The following is an 11,806-nucleotide window of genomic DNA, read 5'->3' as shown; positions in this document are numbered from 1 at the left end:
AGGCATACAGTCAGATAGTGGTTACCCTCGTGTGGGGAAGTGACTAGAAGAGACCACAAAGGGGCTTCTGGGAGCTTGTAATGTCATTTCTTGATCTGGTGCTGATTACAGTAGTGTGTGAAACAGTGTGTAAAGCTTCATTGCTGTACACTTGTGATTTATGCACTCTTCTTTGTGCATGTTACATTTTGAAAAAGGCATAAAATGAAGGCATGAAGTCAGGACTCTAGGAAACATAAGGGCTGCAAGATAGGCCATAAAGCAGTCTCCTCCCGCAGCGCTGGATGTCTGGGCCATTCCCTAGCCATCTGACTAATTGCCTGACTAATTAAGTGCTGTGAGGTAGGAGGGTGAGGGATCAAGATTTTTCCAGGGCCTTTCCTGTCCAAATTGCCAAGGTAAGCCCACCTCAAACTCAGTTTGGCTGTAAAGCAGAGTTTAAACAAACATTTTAAGTAACATTCTAAAATGTTGCCAATAAGGATTAACACCCCCTTCAAAAAAAAATCTCTTATTACATAAATGTGGGAAATCCTGGGCTAAATAAATTTAGATCCTTTTCTTTACTGCAGGACTTGTCAGAGCCTTTACTGTATTAACACAAACTATAACTCTCCGAGAGAGAGTACTTTGCATTTCTTCACATTGTTTTACTATGGAATACTTTGTTTTCTTAACACTTTCAGAATTAACGTTCTAAGAAACGTATTTTTGGAAATGCTGCTTACAGATCCTAATTTACAGATCCAGTTCACCCAAAGATCCTGGAGACTGAAAGTCATCTTTCAAAGCACTCCTTGAGGACTTTCTAGGTTACTCCCACTGTCTCTCAAGCCAGGAGAGTTGGTTCAAAAGACCAAGTAAATTATCTCATAACCTAAATGTCTGGATAAATGATGGAAGGCAGAGGATGATTGGGGAGCAGAGGAAAGTTAGGATGCAAAGAGGAAAAATTCTAAGGACTTGACTCCAGATTATGCTGAAAGTCATAAATTAAGACTCTTTTGGCTGGAATGAATTGTAACCACCAGGGTGGTTTGGTTGAACAAAATGATTATTTCCTATGAGGATAGAGGGCTTTCTCTCAGAACCAAACAATGGATGACTCCAGGCCTCAAGGACAAGTTGGAACTGGACACCTGGACGCCATCAAGGCTCCCGCTCCATCAGAGTCCTCAGTGCCTTCTTCATTCTTGTCTCTTCCTATAGGTCTATATTTTTGCTTCTTGGTTGGCGAGATGGAAAACATGGTGACCAACAGTTAGAGTTTGCATGTCGCTGTTTGGTCATATGGAGAGAGACTCCACTGACTTAATCCCAAATTCCTGAGGAAGGGAATTTGGTCAGGCTACCATCCACTGTTGAGGACACTGGGTGGGTCACATCGTGTGCCAGTCACAATATGACATGAGGATGGAGGGATGCATTATGGACACTTGCATATGGTGGGGAGCTGGGCAGACCATCCAACAGACTGCTGTTCAAATTCAAGGATTCGTTGTGTGTACAGCGGCTTTTTTTTTTTTTTTTTGAGGAAGATTAGCCCTGAGCTAACTATTGCCAATCCTCCTCTTTTTGCTGAGGAAGACTGGCCCTGAGCTAACATCCATGCCCATCTTCCTCTACTTTATACGTGGAACGCCTACCACAGCATGGCGTGCCAAGCAGTGCCATGTCCACACCCAGGATCTGAACCGGCGAACCCTGGACTGCCAAGAAGCGGAACGTGCAAACTTAACCGCTGTGCCACCGAGCCGACCCCTACAGTTGCTTTTTTAAAGCACTTTCTTGCCTTCTATGTAAGTTTAAAAATATACTTTTTTGATGACTCAGGAACTTTCATTTCTTTGGAATCATGATCCAGAACACCAGCTGTTCCCTACCAACCTGTAGATGTGTCATACGGAGGGGAGGGGACAATGCAGACTGAGCTAGCCATATCTGAAAGTCATTTTACCCAAGTACCATGAGAGGAGCTTGCATTTTTAAAAATGATTTGTTTCTTTCGCCTAAAATTTGAGTCCAGGAAGGAAATTTGGTTAATTAACAATATTTGTTTTTGGAAACTGGTTATTTGAAGCTTCACTGGGCAGGATTTCAGTTGTTTTCAGCTATTACATCCTCCATATTTAATGCCATCATTTTAAAAATGGATTGACTTCAGAAGTATTTTTCTCTTGCTTTGGAGATTTTGCACATTGGCCCAAATGGGTTTTTATTTTCCATTTTAATTTATACAGTATAAATACAACGTTGGACTTCTTTGGAGTTAACAGTTTCACTGTGCAGATGTTTCTTGAAAGCCTTTTCAATTCATAGTGTTGGTTTTAAAAAAAAATTTTTTTATTAGCCTGGCTGCCTGCCAGGAAAAAAAAAAAAAACTATTCCATTTTTGCATGGAACGGTAAGATTCTCTCTTTCCCTGTTCTTTCCCCACCCCCAGCCAGCTACACGATTATTAGAAATAAAGATGCCATAGTGACATCTTGTGGTCAATCACCAGAGGCACAGCAAGAAGTGGTCATTATGGGATGACAGAAGTGATCTAGTTCATTCTCCCACAAGTATTTCTTGATTTACTTTATTTTCTTTTTATTTACCATTTGGCTCAAATTGATCTAAATTTCCAGGTTGTTTTGCTTTATGGAAAATATTCAACTTTACCCCCATAGAAAGGATAAACACTCTGTGCTCTGGAAAGGAAAGGAAGGACATAACTCTTGCTTTTGGCTTTTTGTTGGACCCCTCATAAAAACAGTGTTGCGAAAGTTATTCAGTAATAACTCTGAAAAATATTCAAATCTTTTCCCTAAGAAAGGGACAGGAAACAATGATTCCGAATGGGCTTTCATTTGTTATTCTAATTATAAGCTTTCTGAGTCTGATTGATGATTTGTTTACTTCACTTGTTTAGTATTTAAATGAGAATGTATAAGTAATAATTTCCTCTCCCTAACTAGTGTCAATGGAGATAAATCTGATTGCATCATTCTTGTTTTAAAAGAAAAATGTACCAAATATTATGAAGCAATAAAAAGTTAGGCTTACCAGAAATATTGTGAAACATAGAAGATATGCTGTAATATTAAAAGAGCAAGACATCAAATTATATATAAGGTATGATCCTATATGAATATCAAGTGTGAATATTTATGTGGGTGTAGATGTCTACACAAGTGTGGGTGTAAATATCAATATCAAGGTCCACGTGGAGGAGGGTGTAGACACAGAAACAAGCCTAGAAGGAAATATGCATACTAATTAACATTTTCTGTTTCATGGCATTATAACTAATATTTATTTTCCTATGTTTTTCTCCATTTTCTATTTTTCTTAAATGAGCATATATTAAAACCATAATCAGGAAAAATATGCAGTACTTTTTTCTTAAAGATCAAAGTTCTATTTTTTTATATGTAAAACATCTCCATTTTAGGCAGACATGGAAACATGAAAAAATTCCCGCAAAGTGAGATGCCTGGCAATGCATTGAGATGAGGGAACCTGAGTGAATCACAGACCAAGAGCAAAGTCACTCAGGAAGAGCTGAAATGCTTGGCATTCCAGAAACACAAAGGCCCGTCTTGTCTCTTAGGTGCCTTCTCTGTGGAGCCGAGGACATGGGGTCTCTCTGGCGTGAGGGGCCTCTCTCTGCAGGAGAGGCTCGCCAAGGCCTTCGGAGAAGCTTCAAAGTCTTTCAAGTTTGTCCTTGGTGCAAAATGTGCTTCTAAGTATTTGCTCAGTACCTGAGGTCTGCCAGCTGCCACGCTAGCATCTTGACATAGATTAATTCCAATGCTGACACTTCCACAAGGTATTTATAAAGGTGAGAAAAGTGAGAGTTGGAGAAATTAAGTGCCCCAAAGTCACACAGCTGGCAGGGCCGGGATTTCAACTCAGTCCCAGTGGGCTCTAGAGCCCATGCTCTTTACATGACGCCATCTGTCACTGCCCTTTGCAGCAGATGAGCACTGCACATGCTCCTTTAGCATCCCTGATCTCCAGAACCATAAGACCAAATTCCTTTAAGAACCATTGAAATATATCCTGAGAGGAATCCCCGGCAGGTGCACCGCAAATTCCACTGTTATAGTGAACACCTTTATCCACCTGCTCCTCATGTTTCCCTGGAAGGAGAAGTTTTCTGCTCTACTCCCCAGGAAAGAGTGGTAAATACTTCTCTTGCCTCTCTTCCCCATCACTCACTCGACTTCTTAGGCAGAGCAGTGTTCTGTCTGATTCGTGATGTCTGTGAGAGTCTGACATCCATTGGATCACACTAACCAAGGGGCAGGACCACTGTACTGTGAAGGGAACACACAGAGAGCCATCAGTCCCCTCTACGTTAATCAGTGTGTTATACAAAACCAGTAAAATGTTAACCTTTTTTTTTTGCTGAGGAAAGTTAGCCCTGAGCTAGCATCTGTACCAATCTTCCTCCACTTTATATGTGGGTCGCCGCCAAAGCATGGCTGATGAGTGGTGTGGGGCTGCGCCCAGGATGTGAACCCAGGCCACCAAAGCGGAGCATGCCAAACTTAACCACTACACCTCAGAGCTGGCCCCAAAATATTAACTTTTTAAACTAAATAAGTTGATTCTAAAGTTTAGATGGAAAAATAAACAAGTAAACATGGCCAAAAAAATTCTGAAACAGAATAATTACCAGACTTTGTCCAAACCAGAAATTAAAGCATAGTATAAAGCTACAGTGATTAAAAATATGTAGTGCTGATACATGAATAGACAGAGAGAATGAAAGAGAATGCAAAGTCCAGAAATAGACCTAGGGGCATATGGAAATTTAGTATGTGATAAGTTTAATATACTTTAAAGAATCATGTCTCAAATCAGTGGAGAAAGGATAGAGTGTTCAATTAAAGGCTTTAGTACAACTGGACAGCCATCTTAAAATGAGTAAAATTGGATCCCATACCTCACACCTTACATCAGGAAAAATTCCAAGTGGTACAAAAACTTAAATGTAAAAAAAAATAGTATATTACAAGTGATATAAGGAACCACAGGAGGATTATGTAATAATCTCAGAGTGTAGACTATCTTTGTATTTATGACGCGACATAAAACAGACGTCACAATGTTCTGCAGCAAAAAATCAAAGACAGACGACAGAACTGGAAGGAAAAACATTTGCAATAGACACCATGCTAATTTTCCTAAATATATAAAGAATTCCTAAAAATCAACAAGGAACAAACCAATGACCCAATTGAAAAGTAGGTGAATGATATGAACCAACTCTTTCTAGCAAATAAAACCTACAGAGTCTTAAAACATATGAAAAGGAGTTCAATATCACTCACAATCGGAGAGATGCACTTTGCAACTATCAGGAAGTAGCATTTTGCACCTAACACATTGGCCGAAGTCAAACTCTGGTGGGAGACTGTATTGGTGAGGGTGTGGGAGACAGGCATTTTCCTACATTGCTGGTGGAACTGGGAATTAGAACAACTTTTGTGAAGGGCAATCTGTAAGTGCATCCATCCTTCGACCCAGCTATTCCACTTCTAGGAATTTATAGAACAAAATATGTTCCCACACGCAAAAGGACTCATGTACATGGTCATTCATTGCAGCAATGTTTAAACAGCAAAAGGCTGAAAACATCAACAGAATACTGGTTAAATAAATTATAACACATCCACATAAAAGAATACTGTGCAGCTATTAAAAAAAAAAAGGATGAAGCTCTTTATGGCTTGCTATAGATAATCTCCAAGATATATTGTTAAGATAAAAATCAGGGCTTAAAACAGTGTGTAGAATGTGCTACCATTTGTGTTACAAATCAAAAAAGGAATATATTGCATATATATGTCTGCTTCTGTGTGCATAGTCTATCACTGGAAAAAGTGCTAACAGTGGTTAAATATCCAGAAAGAATGGCCTCTGCCTTTCCCAGCTCAGAATGGTGAGACCTTCGTGATGCTCAAGGCCTGCTCTCTACCCAAAGGCCAGGGGACCCTAACAGCAGAGATGTGTGAATGGTACCCTCAGGGAGGCCTGAGCACTCCCCTCCCCTCAAAAAGGGTCTTTTCAAAACAGGTAAATTTTCATTTTTACCTTAATTAATTGATACAAATTTGTCATTCTAGTCAACAACATATTTACATTAGTTTTAAGAGAAAAATAAGTATTTCTTTTTCCTGAAGGAAGAAGCATCATATGGGGCCGAGGCCTCAGATACTCACAGACACGTGGTGGCCCTCTCCCAGTTTTGGAAGCAAGAGAGAATCACTGAGAATCCATCCTCACTTGTTTAACTCTCCACCTTTTTATGCTCCATCTTTCCTCCTGAGTTCCCAATAATAACAAAAATCACTGAGATTTGTTGCACACCAGGCACTTGGATTAAATGCTCACGGCACCCCTAGGATGTGAAGATTCTTTTTATCCTCATTTTTAAAATAAGGAAGCAGAAGCTCACAGTGTTTAAATGCTTATCCAGCATCACACAAACTGAAAAGCAGAAAGGCTGAAATTCTACTGCAGATGCCAAAGTTCTTTCTCTCGCTCTGTATCGAGCAACTTCCAGCTCCCTCTGCACTGTTCTTCAGCACCCACGTAGGATTCCCTCTTTATCTGCCTCTCTTTCTAGTCCTCCTCCTTGACATATTAAACCTTATACATTCCTCTGGCCTCAGTGCCTACAAATTCTACTGGTTCTCAATCCCAGTAGCACACTGGATTGTCTTGGGAAGATTTTTAAACATACCTATGACCAGAACTCACCCCGAGATGCTTTATTTTAATTGGTCCAGGATGGGCTCTAGGAATCAGTATTTTTAACCCCTGACCTCCACTCCAGGCATGTTTTACTCAACTTTGTATCCCCAGTGCCTCATAGGCAACTCATTAAGTATTTGCTGAATAAACGAAAGAAAGGAAGAGAGAAAGAATGAATGAACAAATCTTAGGGTAAAGTAGAAGCCAAAATTATTTTTGACAATAAAATAAGCGCAGTTTTGAAAGACCTAGGCTAAGTGGGAGCTCGAGATAAAGGCAGTCATTTTGCTCTCCTCCTGGGACACTGGAGAAGGAGGCTGCATCCCTTAACCCAGTCCAGAGCCCCACACAATGGACAACTATAAATAGCAGCCCTGAATCACATGAGGGTTATGTAATATAAGGTCCACAGAACACGGCTGCCTTTATCACTCAGGCTTAAGTGGCGCTGAAATGGAAACTCAGCTGATGCCCTATGTATTACTTTCCCCAAACAATGAAAGCCTCTGGCATTTGCCCAGACCATCTATGGACCAAGTTTGAGGCAGGTTGCCGGGGCCTTTCTTGCTAAGGAATCCCTGCCATCTTTCCAGATAACAAGTAGGCAATTTCAGCAGAAGAATTATTTTTATTTGCGAAGATAAGACCAGAATTTCCCCTGATCAAGGGAAAAGGCAGCGCATGTCAGCTTTTGAGACCCTCGGGAACACTGGATCACAGGCTGCCGGAAGGAGATAGCTGCACTTGTGTGTCCAGTTCCGGAGAGGTTACTCCTGCTTGTTCCTCCAGTAGAGATTTGCTGATCATCTGAAATCCTTTTGCAAAACACCCAAATCCACTCTGTGCCATTTAATTCTACTAGAAGAGGTTCAGCATCCTCTATAAAATGATAGGGTGCGCACCTTACCTGGGAAAGGATCCCAGAGCTACCTCTGAGTACACAGTTGATTCTCACGGGTTGGTAAAGGGGGACTTTGGAATAAATTTTCCATGAGCCAAAGGGTAAGTATGCAGTGGCAGAGACTGGTACTCATATTCTCCTTTTCTTCTTTAATGCACAGCTAGCCCTCATTTTCCAGCCTTGCTTGCAGTTAGGTGTGGCCATAGGACTGTGTTCTAGCCAATGGAAGGTGAGCAAAAGTGATGTGTGCCATGCCCAGATCTGGCCATGCACATTTCTCCAGGTTTTTATCTGCCTTTTGGATGGCTAGAATGGAGATGCCTCCTAGGGCAATTCTGGAAGCCATGGGTTGAAGATGCTAGAGCATCACCGGTCTGGGTTCCTCAAAGATTGCTTGCAGGAGAGCCATCCTCCATCCTTTTCATGGCCCAGTGCTATCATCAGAGCAAGAAATAAACTATTTTTGAGCCATTACACATTGTAGGGTCTGTCTCTTACAGCAGCTCACCTTCCCTATCTAAGTTATTACACTTTAGCATCAAGGACAGGAATCTCTCCTTTGCTTTGGAAGAAAAGATTCCCCAGAATGGCCTACCCCAACACTATTTTGCCAGCCTGCCTTTGCCCCTGGAGGCCCTGGAAATTGGTAAGTTCGGAATTCTTATCTGAAGCCAGGTGTGGATGTTCATAAGGACCATCTGGTTTATCACTAAGGTAGATGAGCAATTTTTCCAAATTCCATATCAAAACACAGACACTCCATGCAAGGACTTTAATAAAGGCCCGAACTGGAGGAAAGGGAAACTTCAAGTAAAGTTCACCTTACATTACAGGTGGATTTCTGGAGCTGTTGAACAAAACCGAAATTTCTATCACATCGATCATACATCAATAAGACAAAAAAGAATCTGTCTTTAAAGATCTCTTTGCAATTTAAATAATCACAATCTACCTTCTCTACCTAAATACTTTCTAAATTATCAAAGACCAGTAATTCTTTTAGGGAAATACAACCTGTATTTTGCAGAAGCTATCAGTGATTTCAATGATATCACTGAGGTGCAAGCAGAGGCAGAACAGAGGAAGAAGAAAACAGAACATTTAGATGAAAGTGAAAAATAATCTTCAATCCAGAAATCCACTAGGGTATAGCAGAAAGGATTCCTGGGCAAGAAAGTAGGCAAAGAGTGATCGATGCACAGACACTGGGTTAATGAGAAGAACTTACATTTGTGAGTTAAGTTGGTAGGATGCTCTTGAACTGGCAAACAGGGGACCATGCTGGACATCTATTGACAAATGGAAATGTCTAGCCATAGAAGAGATGGGAACTCAGGACCCCAGCTGATGCTGTTCTGACTCCAGCTAGACAAGGAGCAAGAGTGAAGGAGGTGGAGAAAGTAAGGCACTTATTTGGGAAAATAGGTGAAAAGTAACTCTGGAGAAGAGCTCCAACAGCAAATAAACACAGAAAATGGATTCTCCAAGTACGAGGGGGGAAAGTAAGCTCTTAAAACTCAAGATCCTGACGGGAAAGAAGGGCTTATTCAGCTAAGAACTCTATCCTTCCTCTGTCTGTGTTAGATTTGGCACAGTCTGTAAGACCTTACTTGAACTTTACTACTCCAGAGAACTTGGATAATTTTCTCCTCAGCCATCAGGCCAAATCCGAACCCAATGACTTTGGAAGGCTTCCCACATGAGAGTTTTATATGCGTTGAGAAAGGAGAAGCAGTGTAGCTGTGGCTCTAGGGCAGTGAACCCTGAATTCTTGATCACCCACCCCATCAATAAAATACTATTGAGCACATAATATATGTGTATTTGTTGATTCATAAAGTAAATATGTGCACTACTATGTGTAATACTAACATGTTATACACATATAAAACATATTCCCGAGGCCGGCCCAATGGCATAGCAGTTAAGTTCGCACACTCTGCTTCGGCGGCCTGGGGTTCACAGGTTTGGATCCCAGGTACAGACCTACACACTGTTTATCAAGCCATGCTATGGTAGGCGTCCCACATATAAAATAGAGGAAGACGGGCACAGATGTTAGCTCAGGGCCAATCTTCCTCAGCAAAAAGAGGAGGATTGGCAGTAGATGTTAGCTCTGGGTAACCTTCCTCAAAAAAAAGTTCCCAATAAAAGAAATGCTATAAGGGTATATCAAAACATTTCCTTCCTGCACTCCATATGGGTCGTCTTGTACACCCCATGTTGGACACCTCTACCTTCAATCCTGGTCCTAGAACAGAGATCTTATCTTCAGAAGAGTGATTGTACTATGAAAAAAAGAGGAAAAACTCTTAACCTGTGTTTTCACTACGTGATACCAGTACAGAGCTTTCCCCCAGTTGGGTCCAGGTTGAAAGTGTGTATTGTGTGTTATCTAATAATGCTGCACTGAAGTCTGTTACCCGAGTAACCAGAAGAATCATGTGGAAATGGAGCTCCTTAAGGGGATAACTCGTGGTTTATTTATCTTGTCCTCCTCTAGGGTTAGCAGGGTGCCCTAGGACACTGAAGACATGCTGGGTCCTCAGTGACGCCTGTTGAATTCAAACATAAATGAGTAAACGATTGAACAATCAAATGCATATGTGAAAAACATTTTAAAGCCACAGGAAAAATACAATTAAGGTGTGATTTTCACTACTTAGTAAAAAATCTCCATGGCTGGAAGAACGTCCATCTTCTGACTTGCCTACAATCAGGAACTCCCAGGACCAGAACTCGGTTAAAGTTCTTTCTAGTTTCTCATCAGGAGCTCTTTTTCAAAGGCCTTCGAGGTCTAGGCAGGTACCACAGTTGCGTGAAGACCCAGGAAAGCAACGGGGAGAGGTGGTAGAAACTGGCTAAACGGAGCGTGCATAGGGTCTGATGCGGGTGACTGTTTTTACCTCTGGTAGGCTAAGTGCTTTCTTATCTGTGTGTCTAACGGTTTTTTGATATGTCTCATCAACTACATTGTAAAGCTAAGGAGGCCTGGGAATGTAGCGTGCTTCTTCTTTCTTCTGTCGCCACCACAGTCCGGTGGAAGGAGAACTAGACTTGGAGTCCAAACCTTCTCCCTAACTAGATAACTGGCCTGACACAAAGCACTTAACCTCTCTGATCTCAGTTTTTGATCCAGCCAATGAGAATAGTACTACTTCCCTCAAAGGGATGCTCAGAAGAGCAAGCAAGACTTTTGCAAACTCTGGTACTGCATACAAATGTAATGAATTATTATGGTAATTCAAGCAGAGAATAAATCATTCTTGACATGTGTTGAACTGAATAGAGAGGTGATGTCATTCTTTACATTAGGCACAGAATCAATATGTGCCTCTATTTAAGACTCTTTAAAAATAACATATATAGAGAGACTACATAGAAAAAATTAAAAATAGGGAGAGAGAGAACAAGTTAAGACATTCATCAACACATCACATTGTCATCACAATGAGCTTGGAAATTTTGAACATTTGTGATTTTTTGGTAAATAAACAAGTACTGATTAATACTTTTCCTCTTTAGAGTTTATATATGAATTGTATCTGTGTTTTATTGGGACATATACTACATTGGATCTTAAACACTACAATGGTTATCACTGGAATATTTCTGGGTAGTAGAATTACTCAAATTTTATTTTCTTCTGTGTGATTTTCTCTATTCTCTAAATTTTCTTCAATAAACACATCATAGAACCTTTTTTCTGGTTCTGAAATATTAAAACAGAAAAAAAAATCACCCTGTTTACACCCTTCTGTCTTGGACTAGTGGATGACTTCTGTAAGAAAACTTTTAAATTGTGGTAAGAAATAAGGTAAGGAAAAATTATCAAAATGATGCGATCAATTCATAGGAAATATCTAATTAAATTAAAACCTGATGTAAAAATTATTGATCAAACATCTCCTAGATCTGTAGTTTAAAAAAAATCTGTATAATATGCTATTTTGTGTGAAAATAGGAAAGAATAACAACATACCTTCATATTTGCCTGAATTTGTATAAAGAAAATGTTAGGGGAGGGGAGTGGAGAGGACAGTGAGGGATAGGAACCCAGATGATGCCAAGAAAGAAGCAAGATTATGTGTACCTTTTGTTGTAGTGTTGCAATTTTTAAAGTATGATATGCAAGTAATAACTATTTAAGATACA

Source organism: Equus caballus, chromosome 1 (assembly GCF_041296265.1).
Source record: "Equus caballus isolate H_3958 breed thoroughbred chromosome 1, TB-T2T, whole genome shotgun sequence".
Classification (NCBI taxonomy): domain Eukaryota; kingdom Metazoa; phylum Chordata; class Mammalia; order Perissodactyla; family Equidae; genus Equus; species Equus caballus.
The sequence above is the reverse complement of the archived record's forward strand: the minus strand, read 5'-3'. Positions refer to the sequence as shown.